General features: G+C 37.5%; 1 long non-coding RNA gene across 1 annotated transcript; it reads left to right on the top strand.

Moving 5' to 3' along the window:
- Positions 1–1,855: 1,855 nt before the first annotated feature.
- On the top strand, positions 1,856–22,881 carry LOC134473195 (uncharacterized). The gene is made up of 4 exons (XR_010043322.1): positions 1,856–1,983; positions 8,192–8,347; positions 14,725–14,920; positions 22,522–22,881. It is a non-coding gene; the product is annotated as an uncharacterized LOC134473195 (long non-coding RNA).
- Positions 22,882–25,356: the final 2,475 nt, after the last annotated feature.

The following is a 25,356-nucleotide window of genomic DNA, read 5'->3' as shown; positions in this document are numbered from 1 at the left end:
TCTCCTGTAACATAGAACAATTGTTTTCTCTCCTTTGATTTTTGATCTATGAATTTCCTTTCCAATTAAATGTATTTCTTGCATACAGTATATCAATGGATCTTGTTTCTTTTTTCACTCTCCCTGTGTTTCTTTTTAATGATGAACTGAGGTTATCTACATTAATGGTTACAACCAGCTTACATTGGTTTGTCTCTATCATGCTATCCTCCTGTTTTTGACCCTCCACTTTTCCTTTCACTCAATTGCTTGTCTTGTTTTGTAATTCATGGAGTCATAGTCATTTTTAATGAAATCAGTTTTGTTTCTAGATTTTTCCCTTTTTTGGTTATTTTCTCTCTAGAATATCCTTTAGCACTCTCTGTAGGGTTAGTTTGGTAGTCATGAATTCCTTCAGTTTTTGTTTTGTTTTGTTTTGTTTTGTTTTGTTTTATCATGGAAGCATCTTATTTTTCCATCAATTTTGAAAGATGGTTTTTCAGGGTATATCAATCTGGGTTGGAAGTTATTTTCTTTCAGGGTTTGAAATATTTCACTCTAAACTCTACTTAACTTGATGGTTTGTGTTGATAACTCTGCCATGATTCTGATTGGTTTTCCTTTATAGGTGATCTGTTTCTTTCTTTAAGTTTCTGTTCTTGTGTTGAATTTCTGGGATCTTGATTATTATATATCTAGGTATAGATTTACTTTGGTTATGGCTAGTTGGAGTTCCATATGACTCATTTATCTGCAAGCCAGATCTTTTTCCCATATTTGGAAGTTTTCTGCTGTTACTTCTGTAAATAACCTTATAATTTCATGTGTTAACCCATGCTTCTTCACCAACACCTATAATTCTTAAATTATGCTTCTTTGCATCATTTTGCAGCTGATGAATTATTTTCTGATCGCTTGGTATTTTAAAGAGATCTTTCCTTTCAAGATTGCTCGATGCAATTTTAGCTTCAAGGTTTGAAAGTCTACTTTCAGTGCCTTTCAAGTAGTTTTGCCAGCTTTCAACTGACTTTTTAATTTCCTCGGTCTCTCTTTGAGTCTGTTTCATGCATTGTAATTTCTTTTTATATTCATTGAAGGTTTCTATCATTTTCCTATGCTCTTCTTTTTTTATCTATGTCTTTTTTAGACATGCTGAGCAATTTCATTGTGTTTGTGATTTCTTCTTTTACCTGAGACATTTCTGACTCAACTTACTTCTGTTGCTATCCTCTCAGAGATTTCAGGTGTGTGACTTCCATTTTCTTCCATATCTATATCTCCCAGACTTGTTTTGTGTGGGCTGGAGACCTCAGGTTACCTTTTGCTCCTGTCTTGGCATTCTTCTGGTTTCTTCCCAACAAGCTGGTTGTGGGGTCCTAGGCACTTCCCACGTTGGCTGCTCCTCCACGGTGAAGGGAAATAGGTTGCACTTATCCCAGATTTACAGCGAGATATCAGGGCTAGATATTTTGAATAGAGGAAATTTAATATAAGGAATTTTTACTATAGATAATGGAATTGCTGAGGGAATCAAAAAAGAGGGGGGTGAAGTAACTCAGATATTAGTAGGAAGCCCTGACTTCCATGAGGAACAGAGGAAACACAGGACCAGCTGTCAGGTTTAACAGTTGGAGAAACCAACTGGGGATAGAATTGTGGTGGGGGAGATAAAAGCAGAAGAAGCTGGAATAGAGGAGATAGGTCCATCAGGGAGGAGTTAGAATGATGGAGGAAATGCAACCACAGCCAGGGATGGCACATTTGCAAGTGTGGGAGGCGATATTCCTGACCACTCATCCTCTAGATTTTTTACCCACTTCTTGGCTCCTCCTAGTCCTTTCCATTGGTTGTGACTGTCTTTTAATTAATTTGCAGGAGAACTTGGGAAATGTAGTTTGTTATACAATCAGAGTGGGAGAAGAATGGTGTGTGAGCAGAAAGCAAATTCCTGGCACTCACACGATTGCTAAAGAAATAGAGAAATATTCCATTGAAGGAACAAAGGTATGTTATTATATAAATCGTATTTTAAATAAATACTCTTTATCCAAATATATCAGAAACGGCTGAGGTATTTTTACCTTGATGAATAAGGACAAAGATCTCTGAAGTTTTCTCTGCAGTAATGGGCATCTAAGACCTAAAATTTTCTTTTACCTTTAAAGAAGGTGAGTGTACCAGGTATTGAGTCATTAAACTGAATAATCATTTAGCTGATTAAAGAGAAGGTAGCATTGTGAAGACATGTGGAGTGAAGTGTTCAGGTAATGCAGATCAATGAGATGTGCATATCTGCAAATATACTTAAGTATGATTGCCAAAATTTCTGTTATGTGCTAGAGATTTTTGATAACTTTGGGTACCTGCAGTTATGAGGTTGCATGGGGAAGTGAAAGTTCAAGTAACAAAAAAATTCTCTAATGTAACTCAACACAATTTTCACACAAACATCTTCACTAAAGTTGGCCTCAGGATTGCTTTTCTGGCAAGCCAAAGCTTCTACGGTTCAGTATTTGACTGGTCATCAAACACTGTACCATAAAATGCATGCAGCATAGATATGTTATAGAATGAAACAGAAAATATAGGACAAAAAGGGTTATGATGCTGGTTAACTGAATAACTGACACAATAAAAAAATGAATGGCAATTAACCCAGTTTGTGAGAAAATAACCAAAAAAGGGAAAAATCTAGGAACAAAAATGATTTCATTATTTAGAGACTAGCAGAGGCTTCTAGGAGATCTGAAGATTCCTGAATAATCCCAAAAAAGTTATTTTTATTGACTGCATCATGGGTAAAATTTGAAACAAAAGTTGTCCACACAGGCTGTGATAACATTTGTTGGAAAATATCAACCCAAAAATTAACAATTTATTCATTCTTTTGAGAATGAAAACTAGTTGGATATATAATGACATTATGTTTTATTAGGTAAAATAGTGCACTTGTTTTCATGTATTTTAGATTCTTTTAAATCTAAATGATTTTCTTTTCACTGTGACCTCAGAAAATTTGGTTCTCATTTTAAGCAGATTTTCTTTAGTGGCTTCTGCTTGTTCAGGACATCCTCTGTGGGGTGGCTCTGCTTGTCCTCTCTGGGCACCACAGCATCATTGCTTTTGTCTGTGTCCCACCTTAGACACTGAGACCCTGGAAGCACTCAGGGACTGTGACTGCAGTCACTTCAGTATCACTGCAAATGCCATCTACAGCTTTTGTAGTGCACAGATTGGCATGAAAGCCAATTGTTATAACTCTTAAGAAGTAAGAGAGATAAAGACAGATACTAGAGGACACAGATTCATAAAATGTTACAGCTAAAAGGGACTTTAAAATCGTGTAGTGACTGTCTGCCTCATTTTACAGTGGGAGCAACTGAAACATCTAGAGGGGATAGCTTGCTGTGTCATGCCACTAGTTTGTAGCAGAGTTGTGGCCTGAAACTGGGTCTTGGGACTCTGTCCAGAACCTCCTTTCTAAATGGCACTTGAACACTAAGAGCAGTTGATGAACTTTGTGTAGTCGAAGCAGAAATTGTATACTTTAATGACTTCACAGGCACTGGCTTCTGGTTGCTGCTCAGAACTCTGCAGTCTGCAGGTACAGGACTGCACGGAGGTGATGAACTCAGGCTCTGAAGCCAGACAGCCTGGGGTTTTAATGAGGTCCTGCCACTTTCTAGCTGAGTGACCTTGGGCAAGCTACCTAATCTCTCCATGTTTCCATTTGAGTATTTTCTGAGTGCTTCCTCTGTGCCAGGGAAATAATAGCGTTTACTTCAAATGGTCTAAAATTAGCTAATATTTATGAATCTGTTTAGAATATGGCTTGGCTCAGGTTAACCTCTCACTCATTCTAATGTGAACCGGTAAGGAGCTTGGCAAGTCAATGCTAGGGATTGTGGGGGTTGAGCAGTGACAGTGGGTGGGACTACTCCATGTATCATTTGACCACCTGGCCACCTGATAGGCTGGGACCAGGGGAAGGCGGTCAGAGGCACCCAGAAACTGGATTCCTCCTCTTCCATTGGGTTTGCTTTATGTAGTTATCTATGTAAGTTGAAATTTCAACAAATATGTCATTTCTTCATGGTCTTTATCTGCTCTGAACTCTATTGCTTCTTTAGAGTTTGAGTTAAAAATTAATTCAGTTATAGTTAGAATTCCAGAACTGGGGGAACCCAGCCGTATTCATTAGTCTGTTTTTCTGATAAAGAGTAGCCTATATTTGTTTGACTAGGTAACAAAGTCTTCCAAATTGAAGGTGTGGCTGGGAATGACCCTGTTTGGCTGACCTAGATAAATCACCTGCTTATAATACAGGCTACACCCATATGCATAGTGCACAGAAGCAAACACAGCAGTTTGGATCATCTCATCTCCCAGCCTCTGCTGCAGACAGATTTAAGTTCATGCATGCCAAATTTCCTCACAAATTTTCTCAAAAATATACCAGTCACAGAGAATAGTATCCAAGTCCAGCAGAATTAACACGTTCTATTTTAATAAAAACATTTGTTAAATAAATCTAGCCTAATTTCTCTGAAGTCCAGATCTCATGCTCATTTGCATAGTTTATCAATCCTATTCTTAAACCTTCCTGAGAAGTAGATTCTTCCACTTTACTTAGAATTCTTTTCAGGTTTCTCACAACAAGAAATGCTAAGCTCTAAATCGGGCTAAGTTACAAAATGAGAATCCAAAGAAAACAAGCAATCTTACCAATGTGTATCAGCTTCCCCTGCTCTGGTCAGTAAGATTTGGAAGGACTATATTTTATTCTTGTTTTAAAGGTGTTGAGAAAGCATCGATTCTGTTTTACCATGAGTCCTCTAATAGGGTGGGCATGGGGGAAGACGGGCTTTTATTTATTTAATGGAAAAAAAGTAAAACAAAATGTCATAACAAACTAATAGGAGAATAACAATACTTGATACATTACATGTTGTTGTCTTTAAAGTAGCTTCTCAGGGCACAAAATATGGGCATAAAATTTTTTCCAATCAATATTAGCACAATCCTTCCTTTTTAATGAACTAAGAGACACTAATCGTATAACTAACTTGCAATTTTTCCCTTTTTCCTACTGTCCTATTCCTTTCACCCACCCTAGTGCCTTTTTCCTTTTGAACAATTGCTTCCCATTTCACAATGAAGGCTTTGTTGAGAGGATTCTTGAGTCTTGTGAAATTTCCTTCTAAAAACCAGAAAACAGAAGAAACAAGACACTACATTGAACATCCATTGCAAATGGAATTAAACTGCCAAAAGCCCCTGGGGACAAAAAAATCCAGTGAAACTTCTGTTTGTCTGTGTATATATCAATCATTCTTTCGATATTATTGAGAAGCAATAAAAGTATAGGGTTAAGAGCCTGGGCTTTGGAGCCAGGAGTATGTGGAGTCACCACTTGGTTTTGCCACCGTTTAATGTGATATTAGGCCAAGTTTCAGGCTTCTCTGTGCCTTCTTAAGAAAGAAGGAACAAAGGAAGGAAAGAAATTAAGGCAAAGAGAATAGAGATAAACACACAACACTAGAACATAGCCATGTTCAGAGAGGGTTATAGAAATTATAAAACTACAAGGCCTCTTGTGTGAGAATTAGATAGAAACCAGCTCTCAAACTCAACTGAATGCTGAGGTGGTGTAACAGGCGTAATACAGTACTGTCACCACATTCTATTTCTGTTTGACTTGATTTTCCCAAGAAACTGTTTATAAGCAATTTTAAGTCTTGAAGCCCACAATACAAAGCAAACACAAATGTATGTGTACATACATGAGTGTTATGTGTGTGTAATTTGTCAATTTAGTAAAAATTCACTTCTGGATTGTAATAGATTTAATTAACAAACAACTAAACAGGATTTTGTTATTTCCCAACTCTTTGTGTATATTTGATGAAGGAAAGTATTTCCTTCCCCTTAGAATGATATAGGGAGACACAAAAGTCAAGCTTGGAGCCTGGGTTTCTAAGGAGTGGATTCTTTACAGCTGAATCCTTGCATACACTTCAGGATTTATGACATTTTAGGATTATCAATATTTGAAAATATGTTTTCTTGGCCACTTTAATGACACCGTTGGTCCTAAAATATACTTCTTGGCTGTTTTTTCTCTTCAACAAAGCAAGAGAATCCTATAATTTCTCTCTAGGAAGCTTTTACACTCACTCTCTCATCAGTGTAAAGAAAAGAGCTGTGGAATTAGGATTAGAAAAGCCAGAAGCTTCAGCTGACTAAACTGACAATGATATATTAGACAATTTGCATAAATATTCAAATATCTATTTTCCTCCTTCAATGTGAGAAAGCTCGATTATAAGATAGCTCACCTTACTTCCATCCATTTGTTATCCATCCTTTGAGTTCTCTCATTTTTGCCCTAAAATTTGATGAAATACATGTTTCTAGGTGTGATACTAAATAGAGGCCGGTATCTGTGAATGGAAGGAAGTAGCAAATGCAAATGTTTTTGAAACAGACATCATTGTTCTACTGAGCATAAATCAAGCCCAAATTTCAACTGTCCAGTAATTTCTGACTGTATATGTGTGTGTAGATGCTTACGTGTGTGTGTATATGTGCGTGTGTCCAAGGTACACTTACTTTAAGCGACATTGCAATCAAGTGTGTAATGATTTTAGAGCATAATTCCGTACGTCTGTCTAGGGAGGGGGTATTGGAAACTTCATCAACTTTTACCACCTTTGTATGCTTGGGAAGATATCTGTATGTCACAGTTTGTTTTAAAAAAAAAACACTAGTTTTGAGTTAATTTTTTTTTTGTCTTCTTGCTGCTCCTAGAATTACAGTTATTCTTCGACATTGGGAGTGAAAAGCTCTGAAAGCATAAAAGCAAACTTATTTCCTTATTCTAACACATTAAGCCTAGACTAGGAGAGTCTTCACACTTTTCCCCCTTAAGCATAACAGGTAGCTACTAAGCTGTTTACCCACCACTTTTTAACCCTCTTGCTGCTGGGGCGAGGGGTGCTCTTTAATTACTGTGCCACTGAGTTCAGTTAGTAAGAAACGTGCACAAGTGGCAACAGCTGAACAATATTCTTTGTCACTGCAGTGGGAAGCCGAGGCTGTCTTCAGAGCATTCTTTTCATACTTTGTAGTTCTAAAAGTAGCCAGTTAATTAGATTCCATGGTTACTGCTATTGTAATATCTACTTATTTGAAGTGCAAAGATAATCATCAATTGTACACTCTTGACTACACTATTAATGGCTTTAATACCCACATTGTGTTTACATTTTGCATTGTAACGAACACTTAGCCATTGTGGTTTTTTTATGCGTAGTAATTCAGTGAAGTCTGTCTCTGTAATGCCCTTGCCATTTCATTCTGCAGTAGTAAGTGTTGTTTTTCTAGAGAGGTCTTGAAATGTGGGGCATTATGTATGAGTTATGCTAATTTGTTAGGGCAATGAATACATTAATTTCATTAGTAAATGGCCTCAAAGCAATAATTACCAGTGTAGGTGTGTCAAAAGCGATCATGTTCAGTTTTGCCAGTTAATTATTAAGATTTTCTTCTGAGGGGCCCAGATTTGACATCCAGCTCTAATTTAGCCATAAATAAAACCCTGAAGTAGATAGGGATGAAGAAATAAAGCTAAGAACTTGTTTCATACTTACATACTTCCACTTTTGGTCTCATTGTGACTGCAAATAAAACACCATAATAATTAGTGTCAGTGACAAAGTTTCAGTATCCCTCAAGAAGCCAGATATTATTAAAAATAGCAATTTTCTTTCTCAGTATCCTTCTTTGTCATCTATAGCTGGATTTTAAATTATCTACAAAACAGTGTGTAACTTGCTAAGATGGATTCCATTTAGGATTGATGTCCACAGTTTCTCTTTAAGCTAAAACTCTATTTTTTCAAATAAATGGAATTTTCCTCTAATGGATTAATTGGCTCCATGAGCCTGCTGTATTATTGTACTGCTTGATCCATTTGCTGTTAAGAAGTAATAGTAGAACTTATATTCCAGTATTAAGTTCCACAAAAAATGCGACATTTGTTTTATAATCATACACCTGTTGGAACCATTTAATGCATCTCTGTTTGTGAAAATTATGTGTGAGGTCGTTTAAATCTCAGCAATCACTGGGCTGTTTATGGAATCTTGGAATACTAAACTGTTCTCTCTGTCCTGGTGTTCTGCTCTAATGGGAAAATAATAACCTCCAGAATTTTTGGAAGAAAGAAATACTATGAAGATTGAGAAGCAGATGGCACATGTGTGTAAAGACTAGGTACGTGAGTCAACAAGAAAGGAGACTAAACAGATGCAGGATAAGAAGATAAGAGAGGAAGAAATTTCAGAAGAAAAATGAGGGAAAGTTGGTAAGTAGAAAGCTTACTTCTATCAAAGTATAATAATTCAAAAGGCTTTTGTTGTTTCTTCAAAGGAGTGTTGTCAAATCAAACACCAACAATAATGTTCAACATAGTAGTGATGATATGAGGATGGAGTTGGCCAGCTAAGAAATTGATTCTCTGGTTCTAGAGTCTTCCTCTGGTAGGAAAATGGCAGGTGCTTCTGCTCCATTGATCTATTTTCCGGACAGTAAATTTGTCACTTCAGCCGCTAACTGCCTTCTAGTCTGCCCCTTCGCTTTGACCAAGAAAATATTTTTTAACACTTCCAAACTTCAGCCAGATTCCTAGGATTTCAAACTTGGCTTTCTTTGCAAAATTCCATTCTACAGACAGAATTTGAAAAGACAGACATTGCTTTACTACAAATCAAGTTTTTATTTACCTGGACAAAAAAGAGATCAAAATCCGTTTTAACAGATCAAAGCTGTTGGACAGAATTGACATAATTTATTAATTCGGGGATGCCAATTCTCAATAGAGAGAGACATTTTTAAACACCTTTTTTCTCCCCTTAAATTAATACAGGATTTCACACTTTTGAAGTAATTCTGATTTAGCCTGGGAGAGTCTAGGCATTATATAAAGTCACTTGAGTGGCACTGATTTATTTCCAGTAGAATCTTTGGTGGTAATCTTGACTTGTTTAACTATTGCCTACATTGGAAACATATTTACAGCCATGATTTTGTGAAACTCACAAGAAAGAAGCCAAAAAGTCTTCCTCAGATTGAAGACAATGAGATATAAGGCTTTTCTTGTTCATTTAAAGGGACAGATTAGGGACACTGCAGAGTAGAGATTCATAGCTGAGGCTTCTTTATTAGACAGCCCTTCTGTTTGCCAGATATCTTGAATGAAAGCAAGGATGAGGAATTTTATAGTGCTCATCCTGTGCAACCACACATAACAGCCTTGTTAAGAACTTGAGCTTGAGATTTGTCTAAAGTCTGAATTTGTCAAAAATCTGGGTTTATCTAAGGACTGCCATCTATACTTTGCATGACCTTTTAAGAAGTTACCATTTTCCTAAGTCACAATCTTCTCATTTGTAAAACAGCAATAGGTCAAAACTACCTGCTTCTAAAAGGTATTAGGAATGTTAAATGAGCTCATGCATGTTAACAAGTCTGACACATGGCAAAAACCCTGTAAATATTTGTCTTCATTATTATGAATCTTAGTAATGGTGTCATTTTTATTAAGTGGTAAGTACAGAACTATAAAGCTGCAGGCCTGAATATAAGGCACACCCCAGCTCCAGATACCAGTACAGATGTCAGCACTGATATTGACTCAGTTGCAAGACTAAAGGCCTTTTCAAGCTAGTGCCTTGCTGCAGGACTTTGAACTACTCATCTAGAACCCTAAATATCCTTCACGTCTTTTCCCCCAACATTCCTCGCTGGGTCCAGTCCTTTGTCAGGCTCTTTTGTTACTTTGCTTTTTCATTTTCTTCCTTTCCAGTGTCCCCACTGTATCCAAATGCACTCTGTTGCTTCTGGTGTGATCAGCCCAGGATGGTCTATTTTGTTCCTATGTCCTGGATAGTAAGTTGTGAGCACTGATACCTGAGTTGTACAGAGAACTGTATAGTGAGTGGGGGCCAGCTGGATTTTCAAAGAAAAATCCCAAAGAGTTAACTATTCAGTAGTATTCCCCTGAATCCCTTTCTTGCAACCTGTCACAAGATATTTGCAAATGTTACTACAAATTTAGAGCACTGCTATGCACCATCAGTTGTGCCAAGCCCTTATGTAATTTTATTTAATATATTTATTATTAATTTTATTATTTAATATATTTAATATTTAATATAATTTAATTTATTTAATAATCACTAACATAATTATAAGTATTTAGGAGTGGTAAAACCAAGACTTGGAGAGTTTGAGTTACCTGACCAAGTTCATGTGGCTGGTAAGTATCAAAACATTTATTTAAACCAAATGTGACTTCACACACCATTCTCATAACCACTACCTTCTACCATTTTCTGCTAGATGTTACGGATTTACTACTTAAGTCAACTGTATCAGTCAAGCATAAGTCTTGGTGCATATGCATAGGAGACAAAATAAAAAAGAAATTTACCACCACACATAATTAATTTTGTTGACTTTATTCCTAATTTAATTTTTCTTATTGGAGGCACATCATTGATATAGTAAACAACACAAATCTACAAGCTAATGGCACAAAAATGGTAGAGTTATCCATGTGCTTAGGAAAGTTGACTGCCCATCACACATTTATTACTACCTGGAGATTACTTTATAATCCAAGCAGTCTCCACTTCAAACTCTGAAAGATAAAGATGATACTAGCAGCCAGAGTCCAGATGATATCCAAAGATTCACTTCATTAAGACCCATTGAATTAACAGTCAAAACAAGTGCCTTCCAACCACCTTTGGATTATTTGAGAAGTTCAGTGGTTACAAATATGTGGGCTCCAAGATCTTCAGAAACAGTAGACTTAAAACCAGAGTTTAAGGTAAAGCAAAAGTCAAAGATTATCTCAAAGAGCACTAGATTTCATATCAATATGTTTAATTATTTCCAATGGATTTGCAAAGGTTACAGCTGTAGTTATGACTAATAATGCAGATTTTAAAACACATTTGTAGAGCATCACGAGATTTCAAGTGAAAATAGAATGGGTTCTTCCTACAGAAAAAGTGGTGTGGTGTATTTCTTCAATGAAAGAATTTCATTCACCCCCGAAGACCCAGAACAATGGGTAGACTTCTACAGCTTTACATAGGGTCAGCAGGCCCAAGGCTATAGGGGAAAGAAAAGAAAGAAAGGAGGGTAAGTGTTTCTTACAATCCAATCTGCAACAATTTCCATTTCTACCACCCTTCTCTTTAAACTTGAAATTATTTAAAAAAAATCAGTTGTTGCCACAGTTAAGTCAAGTGAAAAGGAAAAGGAATTGATGTCTTTGTCTTTGTGCCCCACCTATAAATGCACTAATACTTGTCTGCCTTGCAATATTTCAAAGCTTAGGTAGATAGAGGGGCTGAGGGCCTCTTGAGGGCTTCTTTCTCATTAGACCCTAAAACATAGCTTGATTGCATAAGAGATAACTCCTAATGCTCAGTTCAGAGAAGTCATATTATTTCTAATTAGTCTACTTCCCCATATCCTCTTGCTTTGACACTTCCCAAAGTAGCTCTTTGTCCCATCATATTTGGAAACTGCTAACTCTAGAAGCTTTAGACATGGCCCAGCAGCCAGGGCCTGCCTAGTGTATATCATCTCCTGGATTCCAAGAGTAAAGCTGCCCTGCCAGGATTGCCATACTCTTTTTGCAGAGATCTCCAAGCTGTGGCGTTACAACCAGGCTACACGTTTCACCTAGGTGAGAAGTTAGTCCATTGGGAAGACAGCATAGTTGTTTTCAACTGCTTACTTGCAAAAGTTAAGCAAAGTTTTGCTAATGAAGCTAGAAAGTGAACCTAGAGTTAAACAGTTTCTATGCTTATTCACATGGACTTAAGTGAAATCTGAACTTTTGGATTTAAAATTAATATTTATGGCACAATTTAATACACATTTAGTAATGTAAAGAAACTGACTCAAAGATGTGGTTTGCACATAAGCCCCACCAGAAACTCGTTTACTAACAGAATCCAACCCTAAGTAAAATAAACAGCTTTGCTTTCTACTGACATTTTATAACCACCTTAAGGGAAAGGTGGAGAGGGGAATTGGGTTTCCATGTGGCTTTAATTCAAGAACTTCCCAAGAAACTGCTTGAAGGCAATACAGTAGTGAGCCAACTTTCTTCTGTAAGTCACACACACACACGCACACACACACGCACACAAAGACTGTACCAAACGGGGGATCAACCACAGCTGCAAAGAGGAAATTTAGGGTTATCATCATACCAGTATCAGAAGGTCCTTTATGTTTATAGCTTCATAAAAGTTCACAGTTAGAGTATTTGCTGCCAACTAATAAAAAAGTAATGAAAATTTTGCAGATTTTTTTGTGTGTAGACAGCAGTTACCTAATCCCTAAATCCCGATAAATTCATATATTCAAAAATATTTAAGCAGCAAAATATACCCAAGAATTTAGTTGTGATCCCTTTAAAGGCATAGGTCTCAACCTCATTAACAGATAAGAAACAACTATATTGTTGGGCTGTACATCAATATGTGTTTGAAAGTATATTATGGTTCCTTTATTGCCAAAATATTTGAGGAACCATAATTAAGCAGTGACACTGCAGGGTGAAAGTTATTAGCTAATAATGAAGGCCTTGTCCCTCTAATGCCCTTGATGTGTGTTATTACCCAGGAAGCCCTGGCTTCTATGTCTTTTTTTGTGATTATAAAAGAAATCTCTTTTACCTTTATTTTTTTAATGAATTCTAACAAGAGAGCTTTTGTATTTACTGTTCTAAAAACATCCATCCATTCAGAGGAGCACAGTTCCCATTGGACGAGGTAAAAGGATGCACATGATAAGTGCCTGAAAATATTTCTTCTGCTATTTTTGGTGCTGTGTTTTTCCGCCTAGGGTATTTTTCATGTGAAAGAGCAGACCTACCTTCTGTGTGTTGCATAAGTTTCTTATGTCTCCCTTCCTGTTCCCTTTGCTCTCTGAGCTCTGCGCCATCCCCTGGCTTGTTCTGGCTGGTAAGCTTCCTCCTTAAACAGATTGCTCTTAACCTTTAATTTTCATCAGAGAGCACGAAGCAAGAGGCAGCGGGGGAGGAGAATTAAAATCGGAGGTGTTTCAAAGTGTCTGTACTGCATTATGCCACTATATGAAAAAGTCATATAGTTTGAAAGTGAAGGTGAAGTACAGTGCCTGTGATCTGGCATTAAAATTCATTGCCCTGTAGACTCATAAAAATCTGTATATAAATGTTGCTATTATTATTTATGAATAATAATTGTATGATAATGCTTTCTCTTTAGTTAATTATTTGTGTGGAGTCCTAACAACATTTAGGTATTATTATTATTTATAAAATCTGTACATTTATGGAGTGCTGTGTGTCAGTCATCATCTTAACACACTTTATATACGTATATTATCTCAGTCAGTCTTCACAATATCTACGTTTCTAGACACAAACGGGAGTTAAAGTTGGTAACTTCTACTAAGTTGTGGAGCTAGTGAGTAGCAAAGAGAGATTCCCTACTCAGGTCAGTCAGATCAAAAGCCCAGTATCTCTTAACTAGTTCACTCCATAAATTATTGTTCTCCCCAGTCTGTTAAATAAGTAAATAAAGAGTAGCCTTTTAAAGCTCAAGAAATCAAGACTGAGAGAAACAATTAGCTTATAAATGTCACATAGTAACCCGGCAGTGGACCAGGGAATGGAAAGCAGACATTTCTAAATATGGCTGACTGCCTTGACCGCAAAGCCACGTTGCCTGAATGAATGTTTTTGATGATCCTTTCTTTGGGAGTGGTATTAACATTGGAAAGCTTGAACGACCATGATGGAAGTCTAGATTAGCACCAATTGCATTTTTTATTAACAAAAATATAAGCGTACCCATGAGAGCAACCGCCTGGGAGGTATGAAGGAAGTATCCAGACAGAGTATCAAAATAAAACAAACCCAATTTGAAAGCTCTCTTTTACATAAATTTGGTGCACTAGAGGTCAAATCAGACCCCTGGGTGTGACTGAAGTTTAGAACAACTCTTGCTTAACACAGATGTTTTATCCTCTTCTGACAACCACTGTTTTGATAATAAGATTCTGTTACATACAAAATGGAAACGCTACCCGTAAGCTTGTAGATTTGCAAATTTTTTAGGGCTTTTGTACAATTTTTTTTTTTGTTGTTGTTCAGTGAACCTGTAGATCAAGTAGAAAAAGAACAGACTTGGTCTCCACCTCCTTCACACGCGCGCACACACACACACACACACACACACACACACACACTCCAGAAAAGACAACACCTAAAAAGCTCTGGGAAGCACCCCTCGGTCCTCACCATGCTGTCCTGCATCCTGTCCTGATGAGTCGATTTCAGGAAGGCAAACCACCTAAGTGTCCCTGGACTGGCCCATTGGTCTGACTTTGAAGGTGGATCATTTCTCAGAACACATTGCCAAACTCCAGCAAGATGCCCATACCTCGCTGCCTGCAGCTAGCCGCCTGTCCCCTCAGACCCAGCCGTTCCATCACCCCGCGTGGAGTGCCTGGAGCTGTTTGTTGAACTGCTTCATGTTACTTTTTGACTGAGAGAAAGAGAGAGACAAATGTTCCATATTATCTTTAATTTCCATAAAATTGTTTTAATCTTTGCTTTATAATAAATGTATAACAGTGCCCTCAGGGGATCTCTGTTTTGTATTATAGGTGTCTCCGCTGGAGTTATGTGCGAGAAAAATTGTGCAGCATTTGCCTTTCGCCCAAAGGACTCAAAAGATTCTTGAAAACAAAAGATTCCTCTGTGAATCATTCATAAGCATAAAATCGGAAATTTCCTTCCTCCAGTAATGCCTCTATCCAACCTCTCCATCCCAGAGACAAGCCTATTAGCCAGATCAGAAAGGTAAGTTAGGTATTTGCCTTCTTAGTAATTGTACCATATATGTTATTAAAATATGTAATATACAAGCATAGTTACAAAAATGTGATGAATTAAAGGAACTAAGCACCTCGGTCAGTGTGTCAGGTTTAAACTTCACAGGTTTAAATTTCACAGGTTCCATGGTCCTGGAACAGCAGCCTGATGACCAAAGAGAGGGAGAGATTGTCGGGGTGGGAAACGTCCCATGAATATATTTTTTGACATTTTGTTTATTATCATTTTATCTAGGCTAGCAGTGAATGGATGAACTTGTCAGTAGAAATCTCTTGGTGAAGAAATAAAGAATCTTAATAGGCAGAAGAATAGAACTAATGGCAAATTGCTCACAAAGAGATCGAGTTTATTGGTTTCTTTCTCACAGAAATGTTGTTCTGGATTCTGGCCTTGCCAGAAGAAACTGCTGAATGATGACATGAATCCTCACACAGAAAAGGGCTCTTTCTGGTAGGAGGGGGGAAACGTGGCAAGATTCTCTGTGGCCTCACCCCACTTCTGAACGCTGGTTGCCTTATTACATGATGGCATCTCACGTAAAGCTAAGGCCTGGAAGGTTGCCTCTATTTTTATTTTCTGGTCTCTTAATAAGCCCAAGCTGCATTCATGAAAGAAAAATACTGAATGTGGCCACACTAGTTATAATATTATGGCTACTTGGGTTTAAGCATAATAAAGATACCAACAAGGGCCCCTCAGTTATTAATATTTTTTTCAGGTTAAAAGGCAGCAATAAATCATAAAGAGCATTTCCAAGCAGTAGCACTTTTATAGAAAATTGCTTGCTATTTAAACAAAATATTTGCTCTTCATCTCAGGAAAATATGTGGATGCTTCTGAACAAGGAGCTCTTTTATCCACTCTCTGCCTCCTATAATTAGCTCCAATCCTACTTTAAAAAAAAATTTTTTTTTTATTTGCTTGCCTGGATCACAAGAAAATGGAGCCCAAGTTTGTTTTGGCTAAATGGGCAGCTCCTTCATTATTAGTAGCCTATGTTTTCCACAGGATGCAAGAGTCTGGCTTTAAATATCTATCTTTTGGTATTCTTCCTTCTGAAAAAGCTGCAGAATTTTACAGTCGAACAGGCCAGAGAGTTCTGATCCAGTAGACAGGGTTAAGAATTTCCCTCTACTGCTGCTCAGCATAGGACAATGTCGTTCACTTGTGTACTTTGCAAAACACCTCTCTCATGAATGCTGAGCCCAGAGATCTGCTCAGGATGTGGCCATTGACCTCCATCAGTCTGGCTACATAGGAAAAAGTCATGTAGATATTATCTATCTTTTTTTACTCCTGGATTAGATTTTCTGCTTAAAAGGAAGTCATGGGTATTTTAGACTCTTGTATCATGTCCATTTGACCTCTCAACTTCACATTTGACTTCTCAACCTTCTAAGAAAATCAACAAATTTGACTGACTACTTCTCAATAATTATCTGGCTAGTGGCAGTTTATTGTTTATTCATTTACATTAGAAAATATAATCATGAATGTGTGTTTTAAAATTCACTCTGGCAGACACTTGTAATTCTAGCACTCCACTCAGGAGGCTGAGGCAGAATGATCACTGTGAATTTGAGATCAACCAGGGCCACAAAATGGGTGCAAAGTCAGAATAAACTGCATAGTGAAACCTTGTCTCAAAAAGGCAAAAAAAAAAAAAAAAAAAAAAAATCCCATGGGTCAAAAATAACTGGGTCAGTTGCAGATGGGATCACGTCCATAGGTGACAAACAAGGTAGCCCACTGTCTGTCGTCTAGGTGTATTGGAGTGCCAATTTCATATTCTGAGTTAAGCATGCTTTTTCTGTTTTTGAACAGGAACTCCTCAAAAGAGTTCCTGGCATTCTAAGTGATGATTGTAAATCTACCAAGTTAATTTATGAACCAATAAAGTTCTGTCAAGTCTCCTCATCTTGTGGAAAATAGTTCTTCAGAGAAGAAAAAAAGACCAGCTAGTTACTAAGGAAATATATTCTAGCTTCTCATATATTCCTCTTAAACCTTGCTTTAGAGTCCGCTTCTGTGTACTGTGGAGTATGGAAATATCCCTTCAAGCACAGAAAGTATTTGGGGTGATAATGGTCCACATTGTTAGGAAGGCTTTAAGGAAATTAACAATAAATGCATCATTATTATATCCAAACTGCCATCATATTAAATTCAAAACTCTAAATGAAAAGCAAAGGCATTCACGATCTCAGTCGCAATACACAGAATCAAGACTGTTTTGAGGAGACAGTATTTAAGATGTCTCCCTCCTCCCTGTTCTTTTTAGTAAACACCTTGTAAATTTGTCTCAAATTTTCAAATTTTGCATTAATTGAGGCTCCTTGCCTGTTCATTTGAGTTTTGGTGTGAAAATACATCAAATTGTAACATACAAAATGCTGCTCTCTCAAGCCGCATTTCATAACATGATTTCATCAGATGGTCTTAATTTTCTGCATGACATTATCTTTTCAAGCTAACATACGACTGGATTGTGATATTTGCATACTCGACAGACCCAAGCAGCTTAACTAAGTTTCTGCTTGTGTGGGAATTTGGGGCATTTTTACTTTGAGGAATCAAATAAATAAACTTTCAAGGGAAAAAAAAAAAGACTTTCTCCATGAATGAGGTTATTCTTGCTTGTAATAAAAGAACTCACTGAGGTATTTTTAAATGATGTGCCAGTACCTAAACCAGTTATTTCAACACGTGTGAGGTATATATTCTTTATCTTGACGGTCTCTAAAGCTTAGACCAATTAGTCGGAGCTTTGGCTATTTTGGTTGACTCCTATCCATATAATTATAAATGTATAAAAGGAGAGGTGTTTTGTGAACAGGAAAGTTTTACATTTTATGTTTTGAAATTTAAACAAAATTCATCACTGATTCTGAGTTACAATATCCAACCATGGCTTCACTACTTACCAACTCTGATGAATCCAGTCACCTAAACCTGTGTCAACGTCTCTCTCTTAACGTCTCCATGAGAATATGTCTGCCACATCAGTGACAATAACACTGTCACAACAATGACAGTGTCAATGTCAGTGTCTCTGAATATATATACTCATTTTTCATTAAACCTATTTCTTAAATATCTACAATACGCTAGATGCTCCTTAAAGAACTGTACATTTGAAAACATTTATTAGTCTAGAAATCAGAAGATTAAAACTGGCAGAAAATCTTAGTTATCTAGTATGTTATAGAAAGGAGAGAGGAGAATAGGTTGGCTCATAGGACCCATTTAAAATCAGTGCATACAATTAGAGGTGGAGAGTGTCAAGGCTAATTTTATATATCTGCATGACTGGGCCACAAGATACTCAGATATCTGGTTAAACATTACTTTTAATATATCCACGAGGGTATTTCTGGAAGAGATTAACATTTGAACTAGTGGACTAAATGAAACAGATTCTCATAAACACCTAGAAACAAACATAGACACACAGTGTGGATAGTTGTTATCCAATCTATTGAGGACCTAAATAGAGCAAAAAGAGAGAGAAGGTTGAGTTTTTTCTGCTTGCTTACTTTAGCTGGGTGGGGTGGATTAACTAATGGTCAATTTGTAATGCCTAAATGATGTGGTACCGGGCCTGGAAAGCCCACCTGAAGATTGCTGCTAACGGTGTAAAAGGAGAATTGGTCCTTAACTTTGAGCATTGCTTCCTGGCTCCAAAACAGATCCCTCGGCCTGCTGGCATAGATCCTGCATCTGGCTGGCACAGACTTTCTAGCTTCCACTACTGACCTTTGGGCCTTTCCAGTGCAGATCCTTAGTACAGATTTGCATGAGACATTATTTTGAGCTCTAGATCTTCAGCTGGACTTACGAAAGACATTGCCATGGGATCCAGTCCCACAGCTGGATTCTTTGCATCTCTAGAGCATAGGCAGATCTCCTGAACTCTTTTGCATTTGACTTTTTGGGTGAATATTATAAAATAATCCTATAAATTATGTGTCCTGTATGAAATCTTTTTCTTTCGTAAACCCTGACTACTACACTGGGTAATGAACATTCTGCATAAATTCCTGGCTCTCAGGTCTTCAGACTTAAAATGAAATCTAGATTATAAGCTCACTGGCTCCTCAGTTTTTAGATTGCATCACAAGCTCTGGGTCTCTAGATTTTTCGTTGTGCACTGTGGGATTTCTTAGCCTATATTATTGAAAGACCAACACCTTATAACATAATTATCTAGTTATCTGTCATCTATCTATATTTGATCCTGTATCTCTGGATCAAAAAGTAGAAAAAGAGTGGCATTCAGTTCTTCTTTTTTCAACTCTATTCTCTTTTTAACCTATTATACTACCTTTGTGCCTTTTCCCAAGGTTTACAATTGAATAAAAAGTCTTAAAATGTTAGTATTACGCCAGGTGTGGTGGCTTACGCCTGTAATTCAAGCACTTGAGAGACTGAGTTGGGAGGATCGTTTCGAGTTCCAGACCAGCCTGGGCTACAAAGTGAGCTTGAGGCCAGCCTGAAGTGCATAGCAAGATCCTGTTCTCAAAAAAGACAAAAAAAAGTTACTATTATGTATAGAAAATGATGCATTATGCATTTATAATCACCACTGCTATCCTTACTCCTTGAATTTTCATCAGTGAAAACCATTGTTTCATTGGTTGGTTGATTCTTTGTGTTAATGAAAAAGGAAGTAGTATGCTAGACTGTTTCTGATAAGTACAGATGCTATCTGAGTCTGGGCACAATATGTAACCAATAAAAATTCTAGCTATTTCACATTGATCCTAAAGTGCTTTTGTCAAGGTCATCAATGGTCTCTATATTTCCAAATCCACCATCCATTTTTACTTTATCTTTCATTAACACCTGACACAGCTGATTCTTTGAAAATAATTCTTTATGTGCTTCTAGGACATCACATGGATTAGCTTCCCTTTCTCTCTCAATCACTATCCTTTCTCCATCTGCTTTTTTGAGTCTTCTCTTCCTGAACCCCTGCTTTGAATATTATTTATATACTGATTATATCATGTTATATATCTTCACACTTAACCTCTTCTTTGAGGTCAGATGATAGGAAAAACTTCTTGAACAGCATCCACTTAGATGCTCAATGTCAGGTAAGAATGTATTCACTGTGAATGAGAAAATACTTGATTATCATTTGCTTAGGCAAGCAGGCTTATTTATAATACACAGTAGACATTTTTGAACATGGCAGTCTGTCCAGGCTTGAAACCACTGGTTTATTACAACCTCAAGGACCCGCACTCCCCATGTTGTTAGTGTTCCCATCATTACAGGTGGTTCTTGCAATGGCCTTTCCCTTATGAGGCTGCACCTTGGTTTATGTTGCCAGGGAATTCAGCCAGACATGTCTCCCTTCATCTGACCTGTCACAGTCACACTGTCACTTGAAACTATAAGGGAGCTTGGGAATTAGGATATTTTATTTTAGTTAGTACGTCAAGGTTAAAAATAGAGAAGGGATTGTAAAGGGCGGTGACTGAGACAGGACCCCTTCTGCCACGGAATTTCATTCTCAGGATACCCTCCATGTCAAAGTAGGCAATCTCTGAATTTTTCTTCCACCGACTAAAAAAGTTGCTCTCATTACCTTCTCTCTTCTTTTCACACCACATTTGAAATTCACCAGCAAGATCTTTGAGATCTATTTCATAATGTATTCAGACTGATCAGGTCACATCATCCCCTTCTTTACCTTCTTAGTCTAGAAACTTCCTTCATCTTCTGCTTGAGTTAATGCAATGCCCTCTTAACTTGTCTGCTTCTGTGCTTGCCCTCATGCTTGAGCAGGTTATTCCCTACTCAAAGATATGGTGATTCTTTTTACACCTCACAGCACTTTTCACTTTCCTGATGCCCACCTCACTCATTACAAAATTCTAAGTCCTTACCCATTGCAATGACTTCTTTGGCATTGCTCCATCCCTTCTGGATCTCCCTCTGCTAGACCCACATTGGCCTCTTGGAGCTGTTCCTGCATTCTCTACACTGTCCCTGCCATGAGACCTTTGCAGGGTTTCCTCTGCCCAAATCAGCAGTTACCTACTTGTCTGTAGGCTTTACTCCCCTACTTTTGGTAAGTCTCTGTCAAAATGTCATGTTACATTAGAGACCTTCCCTGAATTCTTTGTACAAGGCAACAACCCCATCCAATTCCATCTCTTTTTTTAAAAAAAAATTCATTATATTGCATCTATTTTCTTTGTGTTCACATGTTGGATTTCTACGAGCAGGTTGACTACTTTCTGTTTCTTCAACCAAAGTATATCTCCAAGATACAAGAAACTTGGGTTCATTCATTCCCTGCACATACTAGTCTTTCAGTGCCCAAGTAACAAATTACTGTCCACAGGATGCCAAGACTGGGGTAGGGACACTATTTTCATTATCTAATCCTTATAACACAATGAGGCAGGCCCTGAAACACCCTCATTTTACATTTGTTCCTTCCTTCTTTCCTTCTCTTCCCATTTTGTTCTCTCCTTTTCCTCTCTTTCTTCCTTTTCTTTAAAGTTATTTCCAAACCTTATATACCTCACTGACTATCCTACAAACATGGCCAACTAATGATAATAAAATGCTCAGTGTATTACTCTGCATCCTTGAGCTTTTTGCTCCTTTATTCATGGTAAATGCTGGAAATGGAGATTTTAAGACACTTGGAGATGGGGCATACTAACTCTGTCTGTGTTCTTTGTGTTCCCTCATAAAGCCAAAAAGACAGAGCATTAGTACAGTGCCATGAAAAACAGCAGGCACACTTGAACTGAACATCTAGGTTCACGTATAGTAAAGGCATCTGGGGTTAGCGACTTTGTGCCTATGATAGGAGATGGTCAAGAAGGCCCAGGGGCAGATATGAAATCCCAAAATGCAGCCAATATGAATTTTTATGTAAGGAATATGGACTTGCACCAAATGAAATGTTTGCTAAAGTTCAGTTCTAGAACTATTTCAATACTTTAGGACTAATTTAAGTTCCATCAGCTTAGAAAACATGTATATTTGATACTAATTTTAATTTACAGCCAATAGTATTATTAACAAATTCAGTCATCATAGCTACGAGACTGTTGAGTATAGGTCACCTCTGTTAGGGACTGACTATATCTGATCTCATAAAATCCTCAACCAAATTCCATGATGTAGGTTTTATTATTAATATTATCCATATGTTTGATACTATAGTATATGTACGTATACTCAAATATTTCAAGGAAAGAGACACTATGGTAGCTACTGTTATGTCGGATTGTCTTGTGGTGAAACACTATGTTGCTTAAATTGTTCTGTTCTGACCAGTTTTGTTATGTCCTCTTTTATCTTAATCTTTTTGTTAAAATAAAATTAAAAAAAATATTATCCACATTTTAATCTTCTAAGGTCACTGAGCGTTCAAAATAATAAACATAATTATATTGATAAGAACACAAATACGTATACTAAATCTTATTGTTTGTATGTCTCCCATGTGGTAGACCCTACTCCACATGTTTATTTTTAATATTATGTAGCCCTCACAGAAATTCAATAAAACTGGTTTTATTATACCCATTTTACAGAAGAGAGATGGAAGAACAGAGAGAATAAATAATTAACTAAAGACAACAGATCTGGTAAGTGGAGGAGTCCAATTAACCCTGAAAGGGTGCCTCTCCAGCTCCCCCTTCTAATGATTTAATGTTTGCTGCCCCAAACTTACCTGCTCTTATGAAGAGGAGCAGATGCAGAGGCTACTCTGGCAGAATATTGTAGGTTTGCATACCAAGCTCCGGCCTTGTGTCGTGGTGGTTGTACTTTGTTTTTCCTCTACCAAGAGCTCTGCTTCCTGGATCTTCCCCAGGGATTGCTGTTGTCTTGTAGTTCCAGGTTGATGGGGCTGCTCTCGGAGGGCTTGATCTGAGGATGTTGCCCAGACAGTTATCAAACCACCTCACTTTTTTTACAGCATTTATCACCAGCTAAATGCTATATATCATTTCACACTATCATATATATATCATTTATGTTCCCTTGTTTGCTAATAGTTTTGGTATGACTCCTGAACTCCAAGCTCTGCAAAGGCCAGAAGTGTGAGCACTTTCACCATCAGTGTTCACTGGGACCTCTCTTAATGGGCTGCAGAAAACAGATGCTCTGAAGAACTTGTCCAGGAAAAGGATAAGCCAATGACCTAACCTATGTGTTAAACTCGCAGCCCTAACTACTTTACTGTGTGATGACTTGTGGCAATTTAGATCATGATACAGGTTAAAAGCAAAAGCTGTGTGTTTTCATGTTGGGTGGGTTGCACTTGGATGTCATGGCTTCATCCAAATTCTGTCACTTAAAGCTTTATGAGAAGAAAGCAACAGAGGATACGCTTTTATACCCTGTATTTACAGGCATTCTTGCTGATATTTTTTTCTTATTTGTCTGTTTCTAAGTGTTTTTCTCTGCTTGTTTTTGGGCATTCTATCAGTGTCTTTTCTAGCTATCAAACCTTCCTTCTCCAATCCAACATGAGTGCAGTCAGACGGGTGGGGGGTGCCCCTCCTGGCTCAATCCACTTTTTGAAGAAGGGAGAGGACATCCTGGAATGGCTAGGACTGGAAGGGAGGGACCTGGATTCCTTTATTTGCATAAAACATTCACAGCAAGCTTTCAGCGCTGCTCCTCACTGAAACAGGTCGGTAGCAGCTTATTAGTAGATCTCCCCAGCTACCTCCAGAGTTTTAGTCTAGGAGGACTCCCTCCTAGTACTGACCCTCCTGTGCCACAACACAGGCCTTTTCTTGTACATAAGAAAGTTGCATTCTAACTGCAGTTTTCATTTTGTTATAAACTACTAGCTTGGACTACAGCTAGAATGCCAATTATCAGAAGGAAAATTTCATGTATCTGTACCAGCTTGAGAAAAGATAACTTAGTCTCCCAAGAGGATGCGTAGGTAGACATGAAGATAAAAGCCGTAGACTATTTCTTTAATGTGGTTGTTGTTTCTTCTAATCTACAGCAGCAACAGAAGGAAGGACTAGCAGATGAAGTATCCATGACCAAAAGTCATTCCTTAAATTACAGTTGAACTATGAGTTCTTGAACTGCACAAAGTGCCCATGAAAGAGACCGCAAGCAGGCTATAAGGGTGGGTTAGCAAAGCTATTTTGGTTGTTAAAACAAAGACAGGAAGAAAGAAAAAAAGAAAAGTAAACACAAATCTAAACATCATTTGTAAGTATTAAAGAAAAGATATGTCTTTTACCACAGCTATGTCCCTCATAATCTTCATTACCACTTATTAAACACTTACTACATGCCAGTCATTACTGAGTATTAGACATATGTTAACCCTCCAAACCCTTAAGTATTTTCTATGCCCTGCATTTTACGGATTAGTAAATTACAGCATGAGTGGTTAAGTAAATTGCCCAGAGCACTCAACAATTAAATGCTGTATCCTGGGTTCAAACTCCAGTATGACTACCACACAGTTCCTTTCCTCTCAGGATCCCGCACTCTTTTTTGGAAGTTATCTCCTTAAAGAATTGCAGAGACTGCATATTTAGTAAAGAAAGTCCACAGTTGAAAGCTGGGTAGATACTGGCAGGAAACTGCCAAGTTCCTGCAATCAAGTGTGGCTACCTGCAACGCAGCTGGACTTCTACCAAGAGAAGTAAAGAGAATGCTTGGCAAAAATAAATAAGTAAATAAATAAATAAATAAAATAGAGACTACTTTGCTTGTTTAAAAATGAAGTATAAAGTCAGACTGAAACTTGCATATTGTGGCACCTGCTTGTAATCATAGTGAGTCAGTGTAGGTTTGTCAACTGTGACAAAAATTGAAGATGCTGGGAGAAGATGTTAATATTGTGGGACTCACTATGTGTATGTATATATGGGATGAGAGGAATACAGGGAAATCTCTGCATCTTTGGTTCAATTTTGCTGTGAAATAGAAACTGCTCTGAAAAAAATACAATCTTTAAAAACAAAACAAAATATTTCTAATAATCCAAAACTTGAAAAGACAGAATAAGGAGGGAAATCAGTGAAATTCTATAAAGCACAAATTATTGTTATGGTCATTTGAATCTATTATGGTTCAAATAATGCCTTTCAATAACCTAGTCATGAAATATGATGACAAAGATTAACAGCTCAATGTGAGGTAATTATGTATAGTGTAGTGCATGGGCCGGCCACTGGCTCTTAGTGTACTTTTTAAGCAGTGGGGTGGAGTGCAGTGTTATTTCTATCAGGACACACACACATCACATACATCCAGTACACTTTGATGCGTGATATCTTAGGACAATTTCACAATAATGTCGAAACACTATTGAGGCTACTTTTGTTTGGGATACAGACTTCTCACATCAAGACCTTCACATGGATGATCTCTAATGAGAGTTCCCC

Source organism: Cavia porcellus, unplaced genomic scaffold, assembly GCF_034190915.1.
Source record: "Cavia porcellus strain 051 isolate PalLab524CR breed Dunkin Hartley unplaced genomic scaffold, mCavPor4.1 scaffold_1, whole genome shotgun sequence".
NCBI lineage: Eukaryota > Metazoa > Chordata > Mammalia > Rodentia > Caviidae > Cavia > Cavia porcellus.
The sequence above is the reverse complement of the archived record's forward strand: the minus strand, read 5'-3'. Positions and strand labels throughout refer to the sequence as shown.